Source organism: Erinaceus europaeus, chromosome 6, assembly GCF_950295315.1.
Source record: "Erinaceus europaeus chromosome 6, mEriEur2.1, whole genome shotgun sequence".
Lineage (NCBI taxonomy): Eukaryota > Metazoa > Chordata > Mammalia > Eulipotyphla > Erinaceidae > Erinaceus > Erinaceus europaeus.
In genome coordinates this window covers 27982054-27994213 of record NC_080167.1, presented here as the reverse complement: position 1 = coordinate 27994213, position 12160 = coordinate 27982054, and the positions used below count along the sequence as shown (strand labels likewise).

Here is a 12160-nt window from a genome sequence, read left to right as displayed (position 1 = left end):
AATAACCGAATAACAGTTGGCAATTAAGGTGCAAAGCGCCCCAGAAACGTTACAGAGGCTAGGACTTACCCAGTCACATATGGTTTCATGAAAAGCATTCCAGAGCATCGACTAACAGTAAAAACACGCAGGAGGGAACCGATCTGTCTGGAAATGAACTGCAAATTGATAAACATTTAGTTGCTAATGCTGTGTTTATTATTTTTTACTAGGATAAAAATTAACTTGTGCGACCTTGGCCAGAAAACACACCGAACCCTACCATGTGGGAAGAGGAACCGGTGTTTCTTTAGCCTCAGGTTACTAACAGGTTGTCCTAGCTGCCAGCTCGCATTTTATTTGTAAACAGGCCCTGGGTCTCCAGACAACAGGGATGCTTCTGGGAAGCACGATCCAAGGGGCCAAGGCAGTAAAAGGGGGTTGGATGGGGAGTCTCCTGAGGATGCTTAGGAAATAAGGGCCCTCACCCCCATCTTCCTCAGAGTCTTGCGTTTCCCAAGATAGAGGTTGCCACACAGACTGGAGAACTGTCAGCGAGCGCTGGCTGCAAGGCGGTGGCCTCAGGGCAGGGCTGGGGGAGCCATGGGGTTGGGGGGCGGGGTGCAGAAGCCGGAGCCGAGCCAGCACTGCGGACCCGGCCACGTGATACCGCCCGCAGCTGCAGATGTCGTCCTGTCCCCGGGGCACTTTTCCATCAGCTCGCTAGCAGCTGGATCAATTTACTCTGGCTCCGGCGCCCTGCACAAGCACTGGCTGAATGATTACTAGTGGAAATCCCCCCTGTTTCAGGGAATCAGGTAACTTTTAAACTCCCCAACAGTTAATAGCCCTGTTGGTCCAGGGAGCAGAACATAGAAGGAAAAAAAAAAGGAGAAAGAAAGCCCCCAAACAAAATAACAGGCTGCAGGCTACAGGTTTCCAAACAAGCTGTTTGGTTTCTAGTAAATTAGAGGGAGTGGTCGGTGAAGGTTCTGCATAATGGTATCCTGTGCCGTGTGGTCTTCTTTGACGTCAGCAAACTGTTTCTCTCTCTCCCTTTTCTCCTTGCTTTCTTTTTCCTCCTCCTCTCTTTGCCCCGTCCACACCCTCCTCCTCGCTTCCTTCTTTAAGGCCGAGCAGACAGATGACAACGGGTAGCTCTTGGAAAAATTGCTCATGGTTTTGCAACCGAGCTCACAGGCTCAGAAAATTCCCACATTTGAAAAAAGAGATAGGGAGGGAGGGAGGTGGAAGACAGAAAGAGAAAGGAAAAGAGAGAGAGATGCCTTTGGGGCAGGGAGGCGTGTATTCAGCCACCGTCTAAATTAGCAAGCCAAAAATACTTGTGAGTCAGTGAAGGCAGAGGGAGAAAGGCTGCTGGAAAGCAGACAGTAACCACTCCTGCCTCAGCCACCCCTCCCTTCAGCTTGCCCGCTTAGCAGTTCTGTCTGAGAAAACAGTCTTCCTGTGGCAAAAGAACACATTCTTGTCTTCAGTCGACTCAGATAACATCCAGAGAGTTTGAGCCCTGCTTCCCTGCTACAAAGTGGGGTGTGGGGGTGGCCACTGTGCAGTGATTGCTTACTGGTCCCCAGACCTCATCAACAGATGTTCTTTGACTCTTCCTCATTCAAGACAACTACTGCCCACCCCCTGCCCAACACAGAAGTAACTAGAATAATGGTTCCAAGACTAGGCAAGCATTTGTAGCCTCAGCTTGCTGTATTTATGTGCCTTGTAGGATAGTTTCCATTGGCCCTGTTATTTCAACAATGGTCACCATGAGCTGTCAGTGGCAGGTTGCCCAGGTTGTTCATGTGATGAAGGCTGTGGGGAATGGGCAGGTCTGTCTGTCTGTGTGACTCTTAATTGCCATGTCTCTTCAGCAAGACCTGGTTTCCAGAGGAATCTGACTCAGTCACTCTTTGCCCAGGCAGCTCTTTAAAAGCAAAACATTGTCCCTAAACATGCACAGGGAGGCCTGGTTCCTGGCATGATAGGGGATTAGCCAGGGCCTGATTGTCTCCCTCAGGGATGGTGGTGGCTCTCCCCTTGTCACTTCTCTGATTTGGACAGCAAAGGCCTCAGAGGACGTTGGCTCAAGAAGGACATGGAAATCAAGGCCTCCAAAGATTCTCTGGAGGCATGAAGTTCTTGTGAAAAGCATAGAAACAATGCGGGAAAAAATACAACCACAAAAAAATATTTTAAGTAAGTTCACATGAAGCTATTCAGAAAGTAGTCCTCGGCTGTGGTAGATAGCATAATGGTTATACAAAGAGACTCTCATGCCTGAGGCCCTGAAATCCGAGGTTCATTCCCCTGCACCACCATAAACCAGAGCTGATCAGTGCTCTGATGAAAAATAAAATGAAAGAAAGTAACCCTGACAGATGACTGGACAAAGAAATTATGGGATATATATTCTAAGGTACACTACACTGCAATCAAAAAGATGATGTGTCTTTTGGGATAAAATGGATGAAACCGGAGGTGATTATGCTTAGAGAAATAAGTAAAGAGATGAAAGATAACTACTTGATGGTTTCACTAATATGTAGAATCTAGAACTGATACACAAGAACTTGCAAAAAAATTTACAGAAGCAAACAGACTATTTCTAAGACTTTGTGGCACTTATGGTGGTTATCTTTGGGAGGGGACAGGGTAGAGACACAAAACTTTGGTGGTGGGTGCAGTGTAGAACTAGATCCTGTAATCTTATAATCTTGTAACACATTATTAATCACACATAAATATTTCAAAAATAAAGGGGCCAGGCGGTAGTGCAGTGGGTTAAGCACACATGGTGCAAAGGACCAGCTTAAGGATCCTGGTTTGAGGCCCTAGCTCCCCACCTACAGGGGGGTCACTTCACAGGTGGTGAAGCAGGTCTGCAGGTGTCTTATCTTTCTCTCCCCCTCTCTGTCTTCCCCTCCTCTCTCCATTTCTCTCTGTCCTATCCAACAACAACAGTAAGCAACAAAAGACAATAAATAGCCTCCAGGAGCCCTGGAAAAAATAGCCTCCAGGAGCAGTGGATTCATAGTGCAGGCACTGAGCCCCAGCAATAACCCTGGAGGCAAAAGGAAAAAAAAAACCCTCTAGAGGTGACTTCAAAAATGGCAAAAAAAAAAAAAATAAAAGAGCACTAGAATTCTAGTGAGGGAGAGACAAAAGGAAGAAGGAAGGTAGTTGGTTGGGGAGGGACCTGGAAAAGAATCGTGCATGTGTATATATTGGTGATGGAGGGGGGTGTGTGTGTGAGTAAGCACATACCACGAAAGGTCTGGCACACAGTAAGTGTTATGAGGATGGATGGGCGGGTAAATGAATGAGTTAGAGGAATGAATTTGTCCAGAACTCAAAGCAAGCATAAAAGAAGCCCAAACTTTCTGCAAGATGTGAAGGCTGGGGTGGGCGTCTGCAGGAAAAGAACCATTTTGTTTGAAGAAGAACATTTCTAAAGTGTAAATGTAAAGCAGGAGTCTGACATGATAAGTGACAATAACAACAGTCGATGACAGGTATTAAGCACCTTCCACATACCAGATATGAAAAGCATCTTGCAAGACTTTTATTTACTTTTTTTTTTCTTTCTGTTTATACCAGAGCACTGCTTAGCTCAGGTTTATGGTGGTGCAGGGGATTGAACCTGGGATCTCGGAGCCTTGGACACAAGAGTCTGTTTGCATAACTATTATGCTATCTCCCCCACTTCAAAGAGCACCTTCTTGTTTAGTTAATTAGCATGCTCAGGAGGTGGGAAGTAGCTTGCACGGAATTCAGCTCTTCAGGGGCACCAAAGAAGAGACTCCTGGTCTTGAAGAATTTAGGGGGCCTAGAAGCATACGTGTGCAGTCTAGAGCAACTCACACATACCTTCAGTTGGTCAAACCGGGCTTTCCTGTGAACCTACTTCCCTAGTCTCCCGCCACTGTAATTTCTACCTTAGTTGTCACTCCTCAAGGGAACACTTGTTCTCCTATTAACTTACCACACAGAAACACTAAGAGAAGAAAGAGAACTGATCTCCAGGCCGCGGAAGCCAACCTGGCTATCTCTACTCTGCAGCTCCTCCCTCTCCTCAAAAACACCAGACAGGTCATGGGAGCCTCATATGTGCTCATAGGAACCTTCCTGAACCCAGCCCTGCTGGGTGACTTCTGAGCTCTCAAAGAAGCATATTCCAACCTTCTGACACATTAAATAAGGTACTTGAGTCAGCAGAAGTAGCACGAAGGGGACCTTTCCTCAGTAGGCCTCCAGGGACCTCTGTCACTATTGAGAGAAAGGAGAGGACATGAATTTCACCCTACTGAAGTATTTGGGTCTAGAAGCTCTTCAATATAAGCAGGCTTTCCTGGCACATCTCCACAGGAACCCTTGACTCCACCACTTCAATTTCCCTCTCCAGGAAGCTCACCCTCTCAATTCCTCTCTGTTCCCATCCAATAAATAAAACACAAGTATTTTTTAATATTTATTTATTTATTCCCTTTTGTTGCCCTTGTTGTTTTATTGTTATTGGTGTCATCATTGTTGGATAGGACAGAGAGAAATGGAGAGAGGAGGGGAAGACAGCGGGGGGGAGATAGACACGTGCAGACCTGTTCACTGTGTGTGAAGCGACTCCCCTGTAAGTGGGGAGCCGGGGGCTCAAACCAGAATCCTTATGCTGGTCCTTGTGCTTTGTGCCATGTGCGCCTAACCTGTTGCACTACAGCCTGACCCCCAACATAAGTTTTTTTTTTTTTTTTGCCTCCAAAGTTATTGCTGGGACTTGGAACCGGCACTGTGAATCCACTGCTCCTGGAGGCTATTTTTCCCCATTTTTGTTGCCCTTGTTGTTATTATTGTTGTTGTTATTGATGCCGTTGTTATTGGATAGGACAGAGAGAAATGGAGAGAGGAAGGGAAGACAGAGGGGGAAAGAAAGACACCTGCAGATCTGCTTCACCGCCTGTGAGGCAACTCTCCTACAGGTGGGGAGCCAGGGGCTCGAACCAGGATCCTTACGCCAGTCCTTGTGCTTTGTGCCACCGCCCGACCCCCAACACAAGTATTTTTTAATGATCTATCAGGAACCTGAGGGAAAGTCTCCCAGTGGAGTTCACACTTTATTATGCTCAAGGCTCTGGGTCAGAGTTCCTGCATCACATAGGAGCACCAGAAACTACAGCAGAGATGCTCCAGGGATGATAGAATGTCTCTGTGGCTCCTCTTTTCTCTGTGTGTCTAACCAGCTCTCTCTCTTCCCCATCTGAAAACGAATGATGGGGGGCAGGGATGTCCTCAGGGAGGTCACTCGGCAATGGTATCCTCCATGCATGAAGTCCTGTGGGCTCTCAGCAGCTCTGGAGCAATGCTCTGCGGTTTGGCAGGTGTGTAATCTACCGGAACAAAAGGACAGAACACTCAGCTTCTGCCAGGTAATTAAGCAAGAGCTTTTTGAAACTGTTCAGCTAACAGTACATAGGTCAGTCTGTGCTCTGTGTGGTGGGGCAAAGATGAAGCAGATGCCCTGGTATCCTCCTGACACAGAAAGTTGCCAGCCTGCAGCAAAAACACACACATAATCATGACCTCCAGTGTCCCTGAGAAATGACATAGGTGATGCTCTGTGCAAGGTCCCCACAGGCAGAGACACACCTGGCTCGAATTCTAGCTAGCTAGACACCTGAGCCTTGTATTCCTCCTCTGTGAAATGAGGGTGAAATACATGCAACCTACAAAATAGGTGTCATCAACTCTTCTTAATCTTATTTACTTGTTTGTTTTAATGAAAGATATATAGAGACCAGAGCCCTGCTTAGCTTGGACTTACAATGCTGCTAGGAGTTGAACTTGGAACCTCAGAGCCTCAAACATGCAAGTCTTTTGCAGAACCACCATTATGCTGTCTCTCCAGCCTATTGTTTATCAACTCTGTATGTCATCAGTAAGTCTCCTGGTCAACAGCAGGAGTCAAAAGTGATACGAAGATCTTTAACTATGCCTTTAAGCCCCGCATCTTTGGGCATCAACTATGCATGGTCTCAACTCAAACTATCCCTGAAAGATAGGTGTTAGCCCCATTTTACCAGTATGGAATCTGAGACTCTGAGCAGCCCAGAAACTTGCACACAACCCACTAGTGGCAGAGATGGCTTACATGAGGACGATGGATGCATCATTTCAGACTGGCTCTGGTGTGTGCTATGTTCACAGAGCTGTGATGCCTCTGGCAGTCAACGCAAGCAGAGCTCAGTTCTTATGGCAAGGCAACACAGAGTTAATGCCAAGAAAGAGCACAGAGGACTACAACCGTGTGTGTGTGTGTGTGTGTGTGTGTGTGTGTGTGTGTGTGTGTGTATGTGTGTGTCCACCTTAGACCAAAGGCATAGCTTTGAGCTGGCATGGCAGTCTCCCAGAAGCCCATGTTCAAACCCTGTCTATTGAAAAGTTCACCTCTGATTTGGCAAGACAGACCCTTACCCCAAAGTTAATGTAGGGTCTAAACAAGGGCCATTCCAAAGGACTTTGATTCCCAGAAGACGTTCTTGTACAGTAATAAAAACTCAATAAATTTAACAGCCAACTCCACTGGAAAGCATGGTAGTAGCCAGCCAGGTAATAGTACATTTATATTAATGTTGAATAGAAGAATATGAGGTATATAGCCAGTTTCTCTGTAGACTGAAGTGTCTAAAGGCAAAGCCAATAAACCCAAAAGGGGTGACTTACAGAGATCTGTGGCCACTAGTGAAGAAATAGGCAGCCAGAGGTAAAATGTAACAAAATGTGCCTACAGAATAACACACCAGCTCTAAATAGTGAGAATCACTGTTCCCACCTTCATCTCTCCATCCCCCTTTTAGTGTCTTAATGATGGGAGATTCCTTTTAAGCATTTCCTTTTTGGCAAAAGCCATGCTTGTTAAGTCAGTATCCTAGAAACTGGAGTTGCCTTGGATGTTGTTCCTTCCTGTGGCAGACCAAACTTTCCTTGCTGAGTCAGACCCTGTAATAGATGAGCTATGAGTCACACACAAGCCAATTAGCCACTCTTAAGAAGAGGGATCATGAGGTGATATTTATCAGTGATTGAATCTCAGCAAATGGCATACACAGCCTGATCGCTGGTCACACGTTTGTATTACCTTCCAGATCATTGCTTGGTAACTCTAGGGATGGTTTCTGTCAATATTTACAGAACCAGGCACTTAACAACACAGGCCAAGTGGGCTGGATGTCTCCAAGGATGAGTCATGCCAAATGAAACCTTTTATCTAAGGGTCACCGCTCCGTCCTCATTGGCTGGCATAAATTGGAAGCTGTCAGTTGATTGAAAAGCATATGCATGGTTGTGGGCTCAGTTGGCTCTCTGGAGGAAGTGATTTTTTTTTTTAATCAAAGCCTGGGAGGAGAGAACATTTGTTCAGAAGGAAGCCTACAGAGCCCATGGTGGTTTTGTTGTTGTTGTTTGGTTTGGGATTTTTTTTTTTTTTTTATCTGCTAGCTAGTAAACAGAACTCTGGGACTAGAGGGGGTGGCAGAAAGCTGGCACCAAGAACTCAAGTTCATCACCTCTTGTAGCAGACACATAATGAACATCTTGAGTAACTGTCGTCTTGACTGAAGAGTAGAAGGTCTCTGCTTTATGCCAGGAACACATTGAGAGGAAGAAGTGCATGCTGGACTCTCCACTGTTCTAGTGATTTGAATAAGGAAAGTAAGCCTCTCTGCCCTGCTAGTCCAGGTAGAAATCCTTATCTTTGCTCATTTATTTTGAGTTTTGAAAGCTTGGGCATTCAGTAGGTACTCATTTAAAATTTAGTCAGATATCCTCCAAAAAAGAGTGCAGGCAAAGTCTTATCAAGTAGTATGGTCCTACATGGCACTTAGCAGGGAGAAAGAAAGGGGGGAGAGAAAGACCAGCCAAGGAAGAGGGGATTCAGCACACTGTGACTTTGGCACACCTTCTTTATGGGCTGGCCATCATAACCATCACTGAAATGTGTTCACTTGTCTCTATGTAGAAAAGAAAGGAAGAGGGGATCAGGCACAGCGGGTTAAGTGTACATGGCACACAGCACAAGGACCAGCATAAGGATCCTGGCTCCTCACCTGCAGGCAGGGGTTGGGGGGCCACTTCACAGGTGGTGAAGCAGGTCTGCAGGTGTCTATCTTTCTCTCCCCCTCTGTCTTCCCCTCCTCTCTTGATTTCTCTCTGTCCTATCTAAAAACAATGACAGCAATAACAACAACAATTATAATAACAGCAACAATAAGCAACGAGGGCAACAAAAAAAGGGAAAAAGTAGCCTCCAGGAGCAGTGGATTCTTAGTGCAGGCACTAAACCCCTGCAATAGCCCTAAAGGCAAAAAAAGAAAAAGAAGAGAAAAGAGACAAAAGGGGGAATGTTTTAACATAATTATTTTTAATGCCACTATGCTCAAAAAATGCCACTATCAGGACAAGTGACCGTGATGTGCCAACATCACTAGGCAGCATGCGCACAGCAGCTGACTACAAACGCATCTGGTGTCACATCTTTACCAGAGTCCTTTGGGGACCTGGTACTACGCAACATGGGACAACACTGGTCAACACTGAGCTCCTGGAATCCCAGTTCCTTTGAAAATCAGTGAGCTAAACTCAGATTATGAAAGGACCCATTCAATGAACAAAATGACCACAATGATAATGATTGAGTTGCATGATGGGAAATGTCTTCAGTCAAAAATGGTACACACCAGAGTAAAGCAAGAAATTGCAAGTCAGACACATAGAACCATTAGGTATGGCAGCTCAGAGGGGTTGCCAGAAATACCAAGATCACTCCATGAAGAAATCAGCTTGTGGTTTCCCTGAGGCAGTTACAACCCACAGCTATCATCCAGGGTTATGTGCCAGAATACAATCCTCAGAGGGCAACTGAGTGAAAGCATGACATCAGCATCATCTTTACTCATAAAAGGCAGAGAAAGATGTAATTCTTGGAACAGGAAAAGCTTTAGTTGTGCACCTTCCCAGCCACTATACACCCAAAAGCTAGGGCAGGAGGACCCACAGGGAATGCACTGCCAGCAGCACAACACCGGTGTCCATAACAGCTGTGGACCCTGCTCCCAGTCTCCACCAGGCTTGCACACATGCAAACACGTGCGGACCCACATACATGCAAACACACATATACACATGGATGCTCAGATGGGTCATGCATGTACTCTGGCTATGTTCATATACAAATGTGAGCTAATTAAGAATCTATGAAGGGGTAGCTCAGCGGGTTAAGCGCACGTGGCACAAAGCGCAAGGACCGGTGTAAGAACCTGGGTTCGAGCCCCCGGGTCCCCACCTGCAGGGGAGTCACTTCACAGACAATGAAGTGGGTCTGCAGGTGTCTATCTTTCTCTCCCCCTCTCTCTGTCTTCCCCTCCTCTTTCCATTTCTCTCTGTCCTATCCAACAATGATGACATCAGCAACAACAACAGTAATAACTACAACAACAACAACAATAATAATAGTCTATGAGGGGATAGAAGCACCCAGGGGGAGGGGAGGAAATATGCTTCTGATTCTCTATTAAATGACTTTCAGACTAGCAAAATAGTTCACATGGATAAGCAAAACAGCTTATCCATGCACACACCCCAGGTTCAAACCCAGCCATCACTGCATTGAAAAATGCTTCGGTGGTATGGTTTCTATCTATCTCTCTATCTCTGCCTCTCTGTATCTATCTAAAAGAGAGAAGATCATTCTATTCCAAAACTTTTTTTAGGGAAGCACCTGCTAAGAAACCCTCTGTTTCATTTCCCCCTAAGTTTCCTCTTTCTGCCTAGGGGAAAGGTAAGGAAAGGCTGTGTGTAAGGAGTCTGAGAGGAGAGAATAAAGAAGAGAGAATGGGCCCCTCACTGTTCCTCTTTCCCCCAGATTTCTCTACTTTGTCACCAGACCACCTAGAAAACTTTGTATATAGTTACTTGCTCAACAAAAATGTTGACCACTTCTATCTGTTCCCTCAGGTGACCAGAGCAAAATACTACAAGCTGGGTGATTTAAACAACAGAATTTTATTTTCTCAAAGTACTGGCAGCTGGAAATTCAAGACCCAGGTATAAGGTAGGTTTTTTCCAAGGACCACAAGAGAAAGCTCTGTTCCAGGCCTCTCTCCTTGGCATACAGAGGTCCACCTTCCCACAACATTTATTTTCATCCTATCTTCCCCCACCCTGAGACACTGTTTTAATCTCCTCCTCTAATAAAGACACTAAGACGACTGAATCAGAGCCTCATTTTAACTTAAATCTCTCTCCCACCAAAGCTTAATTATCTCTTTAAGGACCTTGTCTCCACATGATCACATTCCCAGGTCCTGAGGTTAGGATTCTAACATCACCAGCTTCAACATGGGATTTTAACACCCACAGAGGTAAAGCAGGAGAAGGGTCGACCAGCATGTGCAGAACCCCTGCTGTGAGCTTGGCACGGAGCTAGGCAGTAAAGTACAGATCCAAAGTCATCACCCCACTGTGAATGAATGACTCAGTGACAGCCCTCATCAATGAGTGAGTGGATGACAGATCAATGGTGAGTGAATGGAAGGAAGAAGCATCAAAACTATTCCCAGAGCCCAGAGGGAACCATATAGAGTCCAGGTACATAACAGAGTCCAGAGATGGCAACCCACTCTCACCCCAATCTGCAGAGGTAGCTTGGGAGCTAAAGTGACATGGAGGCCACTACTCCATGTCCAGAGATACTCTGCAGACTTGTCCACTGAGCACAGAACCAGCAGCAATATAGAAGAGTGGCACCCCAAAATGAAAGACAAGGTATCCTTCATTCTCACCTAGGTCAGAAAGAAGTTCCCACTCCCTGGGAACACTGAGGCCCATTCCTACTGGGTGGGACACAACAGACCAAGCCCACATTGCAGATGGAAAGCCCCCATGAGCAAGCAGCAGCTAAGGTTAGCTGAGCCACAGACCACAGCCAGCTGCTGTGTGGTGACAGTGTAGTGCTCTCTCTGTCCCTATAGCATGAAATGAGAGTGAAAGTCTCCACATCCTCAACTCCATCTCCTACACACACACACACACACACACACACACACACACACACACACTGCATGTGTGTGAGTGTGCATATGTGCATGTGTCTCCAAAGCTGCAACCAACCCTCTATGAGGAAGCCCGGTAAGAGGAACAGAAAGGCAACATGCCTGCTGGCTTTAGAATCAGTGTGTTCTTTCTTCTACAAATACTTTGACGTCACTCCATTGTGATTACCGTACTGTGAAAGTCTACTAAATTATTCTCCCGAAGAAATTTGCAAATGGATCTTTTCTGTGACTGCATAGGAGTCAGAGCTTCCTGGACAATCCATCTCAGCCTGCAGGGGGGCAGGCCTGCTGACAGTTATCTGATCTCAGCTGCTGGGTGCACACTTTGAACAAGTTCCTGTAACGTATCTCTTTCAGGCTCTCCATGAACCCTGGCCATTGGTCAGTTCCTGAATTGCAGCAATACACCCCAGAGCTCCACACAGCTTGGGCGATTTCTTTTTATTGTGTTCTAGCATATTCTCCCTTGAATCCAAACATTATCACCTCAGCACAGCCTATCCTTGAATCTTTTCTTTATTACCGAGTATGCAGCTCAAAAGCATTGGGTTGATATTTCCTCTGCCTCAGTAGGGATTTTTATGGGGTTTTTATTTGGTTTCATTTTTGACATGCTTCTGAGAATGTTTCCTTTGTTCTTTCCTTTACTCACTTCTTAGATCCTCCAAGTCTGTCTCCTCAGAAAAATCATACAATTGCACTGCCCCAGATGTGTACCCCCACCCCACACACACAAAAAATGTAACTGAAAAGAAAATGCACTCTTTTACAGGTTTTCAAGCAATAAAATAATGAGCCTTGGAACATACAAGGCACCTGCCCAGGACATGGTCCTCACTGCCTTACCCAGGTGAGGCAACTGAAGGTGGGCATCTCTAGGAAACACCCAGTAGGAGTGGGCCTATTGTTTTGTCTACTTGGGTCAGAAGCCCCAGCTCCTGGAACATATTCTCTCCCCAACATTCTTTATAGAGTGCAATTATGAGCAGCCACGTGCTTCAAGATCCTTCCCTCACCACAGTCATTGAGCCAGTGAACCTAAGGAAGACCATTAAGGCTTCACTCTC

General features: G+C 46.0%; 1 long non-coding RNA gene across 3 annotated transcripts in view; it reads right to left on the bottom strand.

Annotated features, from left to right (window-relative positions):
* Positions 1–12160, bottom strand: part of LOC132538901 (uncharacterized) — a 95443-nt gene that overhangs the window by 71223 nt on the left and 12060 nt on the right. Inside the window, exon 4 of one of the 3 annotated variants that reach the window (XR_009550204.1) lies at positions 5168–5372. The exons of the other annotated variants lie outside the window; for them this stretch is intronic. This is a non-coding gene — a long non-coding RNA (uncharacterized LOC132538901). Of the gene's footprint in view, positions 1–5167; positions 5373–12160 lie in introns of those variants that run through there. 3 annotated transcript variants of the gene reach the window in all.